Source organism: Lithobates pipiens, unplaced genomic scaffold (assembly GCF_037356315.1).
Source record: "Lithobates pipiens isolate NorthernLeopardFrog02 unplaced genomic scaffold, aLitPip1_a1.2 Scaffold_3, whole genome shotgun sequence".
Lineage (NCBI taxonomy): Eukaryota > Metazoa > Chordata > Amphibia > Anura > Ranidae > Lithobates > Lithobates pipiens.
Genome location: NW_027507790.1, coordinates 83202172 through 83210396, shown reverse-complemented (window position 1 = coordinate 83210396; position 8225 = coordinate 83202172). Strand labels below are relative to the sequence as shown.

General features: G+C 49.3%; 1 protein-coding gene across 1 annotated transcript in view; it reads left to right on the top strand.

Moving 5' to 3' along the window:
• Positions 1-993: 993 nt before the first annotated feature.
• CFAP251 (cilia and flagella associated protein 251) overlaps positions 994-8225 on the top strand; it is a 164544-nt gene continuing 157312 nt past the window's right edge. Inside the window, exon 1 of the mRNA XM_077461962.1 lies at positions 994-1063. The gene's annotated coding sequence lies outside the window, so the exon portion shown is untranslated. The remainder of the gene's footprint in view (positions 1064-8225) is intronic.

The window sequence follows — 8225 nt, the reverse complement described above, 5'->3', positions numbered from 1 at the left end:
ACGGCACATGCGCCATACATACTCGACAGAACACCGTAAAGCACGATGTTTGTTTGCAGGGTTTCATCACATTTGGCGACCTGTCAGAAGTGACGTTTCGTTGCCGCCATCTTGCTACACCCCGCACTCCTTCGTAGTAAGGATACACACTGAGAAGGGGGAAAGCGGGCCGGTGTCCTGTCGAGAAATGTTCCCCATCGGATGGTGTCTGCCCTATACTGCACTTGCGCAGTACAGAGGACAAAGGAGACGCCAAAAGTCTCAGAAGATGCGCACTTAATAGTACATTCTGCCCTGAGTCCAGGTTCAAGCTCCACCATCCAAGTGGACATAGAGTTAGAATAAAAATATGCCGCGTGAAGCTAGGCTGTGCCCAAAGCGTGGCGAGCCCGCGAGGGGCCCTGTTACAAAGTGCTGTTTTTTTGGCAGCGTGTCACAAAATGGACTATTAAGTGCGCCGCTCCTCTTCGGAGACTTTCGGAGTCTCCTTTGTACTCCGTACTGCGCAAGCACTGCACCTGCGCAGTATAGGGCGGACACTATCCGATGGGGGCCACTTCTCGTCAGAATACTGGATATCTTGTTACACCCACCAGAGTTTTGCATTTTACATTGAGTTTATATAGTGAAATATAGTACTTAGAACTCAGTGTAAATGTTTACATGTCGCATTTTTGAAGCAGCGAACTTCTGTCATATTAGCAAAATTGTGAGATAAACAGGCTTGCAGCTGCTTTTAAAATTCAACATTTAACCAGTCAGACGGAGTTCTAAGTACTGTATGTCACTATATAAGCTCAGTTTACTGTTAAAAATAAGTGTAAAATGCAAAACTCCGGTGGGTGTAACAAGATGTCCGCTTTCCCTCTTCTCAGTGTATCCTTATTATGGAGGAGAGCGGGCTGTAGCAAGATGGCGGCGATGGAACGTCACTTCCGTTACACATTGTGACAGGTCGCCTAATCTGACGGAAAGCGGTGTTCACCATAGGAACACTGAATGGTTTACAGATTAGTTGCTAAGCAACGTGTCGGGAGGCTGCTGTGCAGAGAGAGAGGCATCTGTGAGTATTATGTATTTATTAATGCGGCATAATAGAGCTGGGGGAGCGGGGAGTCCCGGTGTATAGGCGGGCTACTTCACTGAACACTGTGCTAGGAAATAGTTATTGATCATCAGACTTTAAAGGGAATCCAATAAATCGGCTTGTTTTATAAAGGGGGTGCCGGTGTAACTGCTAGCAAAACAGTGAGAGGTATTTACTAAAGTTGAAGTAGCTCTGCACGACAACCAATCATCTTCTAGCTTTCATTTTAAAAGCTTCACTGAACAAGCTGAAGCTAGAAGCTGATTGGTTACTATGCTCCAAATTTCATCTTCCAGTTGCCTCCTAATTACACAAGACAGCCTGTTAATTTAAATGGTCTAACGCGCTGCAGTAGAAAAAAATTGCAATTTCGTCAACACAAGACGGGGTGCATTGAGAAGGCACATTGGGGTGCTATGCCCATTGCATGACACCGCGGCGCATTGGTGCGAATGGGCCCGGGATGACAGATGTTTCCAATATGTCTTTTTTTTACAATCTCATTGTTTTGGATTGGAAAGCAACCTTTGGTCCTAAAGATGGCCATGCATGGTGTGATAAAAACGACTGATGATACCTGATCGCTTACGATCAATATGGGTGCCAAAAATGCTATAGACCAACCCTGTAAGGCCTGTAAGGACATTTAAAAAAACGCCATCGCTGCTGCCTGGAAAAAGCAGCATTATAAAAACACACTTTTAGCCATTTTTTTGGGAATATTGTGTTTTTTGGTCGCTTTTACAGTAGAAACACCCCCTATAATGTAAAACCGCCAAACGTGATGAAAAGCTTGTCACTTCTTTTATCTGTGTTTAGAAGCATTTTTTGGAGTTTTTCGTTTTTACGGCTCAACAGCCTCTGCTTCTGTATGTAGAGGCTGCCCCTAAATGCGTATGTCTCCAAATGCCTCTGAAAGTTTATGTGTGCATGAACACATAGGCTAAGATGGAGGGGCGTTTAGAGGCAGTAAAAAAAAAAGAAAAAAAAAAAAGAGTCAGCCGCCCCAAACGGCAGCTGTAAAAACGTCCTGCGCATGAGCCCTAAGACAAAACAATTAAATTGACATCAACTGTTCAGTTTTATCACACCATGTATGGCCTCCAGATCTCCAGGCTAATTTTTTTTCCAGGTTTTGCATAGAGGGATCGAGGAGTTAAAATGTCTCTCAGGTTTAAATTCCTGCCTTTGACCACATTGAGAAGATTTTCCCTCCTTTCCTGCTGCGGTGACACCCGTACAAGAAATGGATGATGTGGGTGTCAAGGGGCATGGAAAGCAATAACAGCGGCAGTGGTGGCCCGTAATGCAGGGCGCAGGGGTGCCGCCTACTATCCATGCATCTGGCCCCTTAATCTGCATGTGGGACGCCTACCACATGGATTCCAATTTTTTTTTTTTTTTTTAAGAATGTGATTAGAGCCAGAGGCTCTAATAGGCTTTAAAAAGGGTGGGCTTGGGGCGCAGAGAGCTGTGCCCTGAGCCCACCCAGTTGTGTGACAATAGCAAATGAATATTCACTATTGTCTTCCTGATTCTCCTCCTGGCCAATCAGAAAGCGTGTCCTGGGACCTGTCACCCGATTGGCCAAAAGAAGAAGTGATCCTATTGGCCACCTATGAGGAGAAGGGAGGAGATGCACGATGGAAGCCGCCGTGATGCCAAGGAGGAGATGTAGGGGAAGCAGCTACCCACGTCGCCCAGGAGGAAACGCTGCCTAATAGGTAAGGTAAGTGCGGGGCTGGTGACTGACTGACCAACCAACTGACCATGTGACTGTCATTTTTTTATTATTGATAGACACATTAGGCTCCGTTCGCAAAAACATGTCATACTTACCTCCGCTGTGCAGTTGGTTTTGCACAGAATTGCCCCGATCCTCCTCTTCTGGGGTCCCTCGCGACGCTCCTGGCTCCTCCTCTTTTTGAGTGCCCCGGTGTAGGTAATTTACATACTTCCTGAAACCTGAATGGAATACTCCCAGGATGTTGCTAGGTCGTTGCTAAGTGAGGCCTAGTTGTTACTGCTCACCTCTATCATCACAGGAGTGAGTTCTCAAACTCTGGGCTCAGAGCTCCTGCATCAGGGGAGAGAAAGAGCCATGTGAGGGGTTTTGAATAAGTGAAAGAGCTCACTCCTGATTGAGGTGAGCATTAATGACTAGGCATCTCGTAGTAACCTCCTAGCAACATCCTGAGAGTATTCCAGACAGGCTTCAAGAGGTATGTAAATGGACTACACCTATAGCAAGGGCATTATTAAACTTTATAGTAAAAAAAAAAAAAAAAAAGAAAAAAATTCACCACTGCAATAGCCACATACTGAAATAGAGGATCACCAAATACATAGAATTATCTTCACTCCTTAATCCCTATGCCTCCTGATTAGGGATGAGCTCAGGCGTGTTCGCATGGAACACGCGCAGAGCCCGCCAGGAATTCGGCGCAGCGCTGCGCTAATCACAGGCAGTGAGACATTGCCCCGATGTGCAGTTGCAGAGATCGGGCAATGTCTCACTGCCTGTGATTAGTGCAGCGCTGCACCGACTTCTTGGCGGGCTCTGCACTTGTTCCATGCAAACACGCCGGAGCTCATCCCTACTCCTGATTACATCAGGTGTGGTCTCTTTGAAGGAAAAGCATATAGAAAAAAGTTGAGGATGGCAGAGCCTCACAGTAACCTTCTATAGAGACACCGGGGTTAAAGGAAAAACAAATACTTTATTGAAAACAACATAGCAAAAAGTAACATTAAGATAAAAATGCCACACTACCACCAGTGCAAAAGATTAAAAAAGACAACATTGTCAATGTGGATACATGAAGCAGCTAGCAGCACACCTCAATCATGCATGTCTTTTATTCATGCCACCAGTATGTGGGGGGAAAAAAGGGGTTGCATTTTATTGGAGCTGAATGGTGTAAAGCACAGATTGTACAATGAAGATTGCAAATAGGTATTCAGTGCTGAAAACCCATGTATAGTTTGCTGTTCACGGATTTGTTAATGAATGGTCACCCCAAGGACAGGAAGTGCCCGTAATTCAAGGTGGGTGTCACAGAAAGTTAAAGCCTGCATGGATGACTGGTGCAGGATCAGCAATGTAATTGTGCAATGAAAAGGCTGGAACTGCACTCAATAAAAACAATGAAATCCTCCCCAGAGAGACTCAGCTGTCTCTTGGATTGAGGAATGTACGGGCAGGACGGGTGTCAGTAAGTCCACTCAATGGAGACAGCAGGAGGTATAAGAAAACCATTTTTTGACAAACCTTAGAAGGTAAGATCTTTACTTACTGTCGGTGAGATTGATGCAGAAAGTCCAGCCAAATAAACAGTTTGTTGTTTCCCGGCTAGTGTAGATCCTTATCCAAGGCTATAATATCATCATGGGTGTCGGAGCATCTCTCTGACCATGGTGATGATGTCACGCTGACATGTTTCGCCCACCAATAAGCGCAAGCTTCTTCGGAGCAAGGAAGGGGTATGTGCCTTATATACCCATTCCTAAAATGTGGTACCTGTGTATGACCACCATAAGGACCATGAATTTAGTGGTGCTGTGCGGGCGCGGGGCGCTTTTAATCCCAAAGAAGAGGTTAACATGGAGTAAAAGCGTCATGGCCAAAGCACTTTGCAGGCAGCGCTTCAGCCACGGTGGACAGATCTGCCCATTGATTTTAATGGCAGAGGCAGTTTAGGAGCGGTGTATACAGCGCCCCCCAAAGACTCTGCTTGCAGGACTTTTTTCCCCGTCTTGCAAGCGCACAGCCCGAGTGTAAAAGCACTGAGGCAGCACACTAGGGAGGCTTGAGAGACGCTTTACAGGCACTATTTTTAGTGCTAAAATGCCTGAAAAGCACCTTCAGTGTGAAAGGGGTCCTAATGTTACTTTTTGCTACGTTGCTTTCGAAAAAGTATTTATTTTTCCTTTAGCCCTGGTGTCTCAATAGAACGGTTAAGCCGCGTACACATGGGCGGACTGTATGGCCTACTTAGTCCGTCATACAATCCGACGGACAGTCCGTCATACTTTCGAATGAACGGACTTGACCACACACACCACTTTTTGAGCGGACTAATACGGCATACTAAGTCCGCCATACTATCCGCCCTACTTTTGAAATGAACGGACTCGCCCACACACGCGGAGGAAAGTCCGCTCATTTCGAGAGCGTCTCCAGGTAGGCGGGGCCCGCGAAGGAGACGTCGCTGACCCCGCCGCCTGGTATGGACTTAAAGGGGAACCCCAACGCCGAAAAAAATCGGCGTGGGGGTCCCCCCCAAGTCCACAACAGACCCTTGTCCGAGCACGCTACCCGGCCGGCCAGGAAAGGGGGGCGAGCGAGCGCCCCCCCTCCTGAGCCGTACCAGGCCGCGTGCCCTCAACATGGGGGGGTGCCTTGGGGAAGGGGGGGCCGCGCGGCCCCCCCACCCCAAAGCACCTTGTCCCCATGTTGATGAGGACAAGGGCCTCTTCCCGACAACCCTGGCCATTGGTTGTCGGGGTCTGCGGGCGGGGGGCTTATCGGAATCCGGGAGCCCCCTTTAATAAGGGGGCCCCCGGATACCGGCCCCCCACCCTATGTGAATGAGTATGGGGTACAATGTACCCCTACCCATTCACCTGTAAAATAAAAGTACAAAAAAAAAACACAACACACGAGATAAAATACTTTATTGCACAGCTCCGGGGGTCTTCCGTCTTCGGGGGTCTTCTCGCCGGACTCCTCCGCTATCTTCTTGTAGCTCTTTTGCTAGCGGAGGAGTCCGGATTTCTTCCTCGCCGCCGGCCTCTTCTCCCGACTTCGGGGGTCTTGTCCCCCTCTTCGGTTCTTCTGCCGGGCCACAGCGCCTTCTTATAGCTCTTTTACAGGCGGTGGCCCGGTCTTCTGTCGCTGCCGCCGCCGCCCCTTCCGTTCTTCTTTTTCTTCTTCTTCTTCTTCTCCAGGAGATGTTGCCTCGACGATCTCTCCGGCCGGAATGCCAGGGCCGCGCTGCGCGGCCACTTATATAGGGACAAGGGGCGGTGTCACATGGCTTTATGTCACATGGGTTGGTGTCACATGGTGACCCCGCCCCCTTACGATGTCATAGTCCCCATTTGACATCAACCCATGTGACCAACCCATGTGACATAAAGCCATGTGACACCGCCCCTTGTCCCTATATAAGTGGCCGCGCAGCGCGGCCCTGGCATTGTGGCCGGAGAGATCGTCGAGGCAACATCTCCTGGAGAAGAAGGAGAAGAAGGAGAAGAAGAACGGAAGGCGGCGGCGGCGGTGGTGGCGACAGAAGACCGGGCCACCGCCTGTAAAAGAGCTATAAGAAGGCGCGGTGGCCCGGCAGAAGAACCGAAGAGGGGGACAAGACCCCCGAAGTCAGGAGAAGATGCCGGCGGCGAGGAAGAAAGCTGTACTCCTCCGCTAGCAAAAGAGCTACAAGAAGATAGCGGAGGAGTCCGGCGAGAAGACCCCCGAAGACGGAAGACCCCCGGAGCTGTGCAATAAAGTATTTTATCTCGTGTGTTGTGTTTTTTTTTGTACTTTTATTTTACAGGTGAATGGGTAGGGGTACATTGTACCCCATACTCATTCACATAGGGTGGGGGGCCGGTATCCAGGGGCCCCCTTATTAAAGGGGGATCCCGGATTCCGATAAGCCCCCCGCCCGCAGACCCCGACAACCAACGGCCAGGGTTGTCGGGAAGAGGCCCTTGTCCTCATCAACATGGGGACAAGGTGCTTTGGGGTGGGGGGGGCCGCGCGGCCCCCCCTTCCCCAAGGCACCCCCCCATGTTGAGGGCACGAGGCCTGGTACGGTTTAGGAGGGGGGGCGCTCGCTCGCCCCCCTTTCCTGGCCGGCCGGGTAGCGTGCTCGGACAAGGGTCTGTTGTGGACTTGGGGGGGACCCCCGCGCCGATTTTTTTCGGCATTGGGGTTCCCCTTTAAGTCCATACCAGGCGGCGGGGTCAGCGACGTCTCCTTCGCGGGCCCCGCCTACCTGGATACCCGCTCGAAATGAGCGGACTTTTCTCCGGGCGGGAAAAGTCCGCTCATTTCAAAAGTACGGCGGACTGGCACACACACGGCGGATTGTCCGCCGAAATGCGAGTACGACGGACAGTATTACGGAAATTCCGAAACACTTAGTCCGCCGGACTGCACGCTGAAAGAGTCCGCTGAAGCCCACACACGAGCGGACTGTCCGCTGAAATGTGTTTCGGCGGACTAAGTAGGCAAGACAGTCCGCCCGTGTGTACGCGGCTTTACTGTGAGATTCTGCCATCCTCAACTTTTTTAATTATTCAACCTTACCCACTAGCCTACCGGCTGCCGTCATTACACTGCGGCAGGTCGGCTCTCCTGCACAAATCACCATAGCTGTACATGTGGCTCATGCATGCAGGAAGGGGGGCACGTGCCAACGACAGCGGCCTTGATGTCGCCAGCGACCCACGATTACCTAGTTCAGAGGCTGAATGGGGGTCTGCCTTTGTAAACCCTGTCACTTTTCCTGGCAAAGCATAGTCAAAAAAGAATATATTGCAATGTGATTTGTATTGCAATAAATCCAGTGGAGCCCAGAGGAGATGCCACCAAAAAAAAATCATCACATTAAAAAAAAAGGTAAAACAAAACAAAAAAAACGTTTTTATTCTCTAGGGCAGGGATATGCAATTAACGGACTTCCAGCTGTTGCAAAACTACAAGTCCCATCATGCCTCTGCCTCTGGGTGTCATGCTTGTGGCTGTCAGAGTCTTGCTATGCCTCATGGGACTTGAAGTTCTGCAACAGCTGGAGGTCCGCTAATTGCATATCCCTGCTCTAGGGTGTCTGCTTTCAGAAAATATATAGTGTTTGGGTGTAATTTTCAAGCATAAATTTATTTTTTAAATATGTGTGCAAAAAATGCTCTGGCAGCGAAAAGGTTAAAGCTGAAGTTTGGATGTGGCTATTTTTGCATAGTTACATTGGTTCAGCTTGGCCCAGTGTAAGTATGTATGTGCCCTACCTGGCTAATAGTCACACTACAGTGATTTCCACTAGCTTCTGGGTCCAAGCAGGTTGCTTGCATTGTGGGCATTCACTTGAGTTGCCACCTCACCCCTTTAAACCCGAACATATATGAATTACAC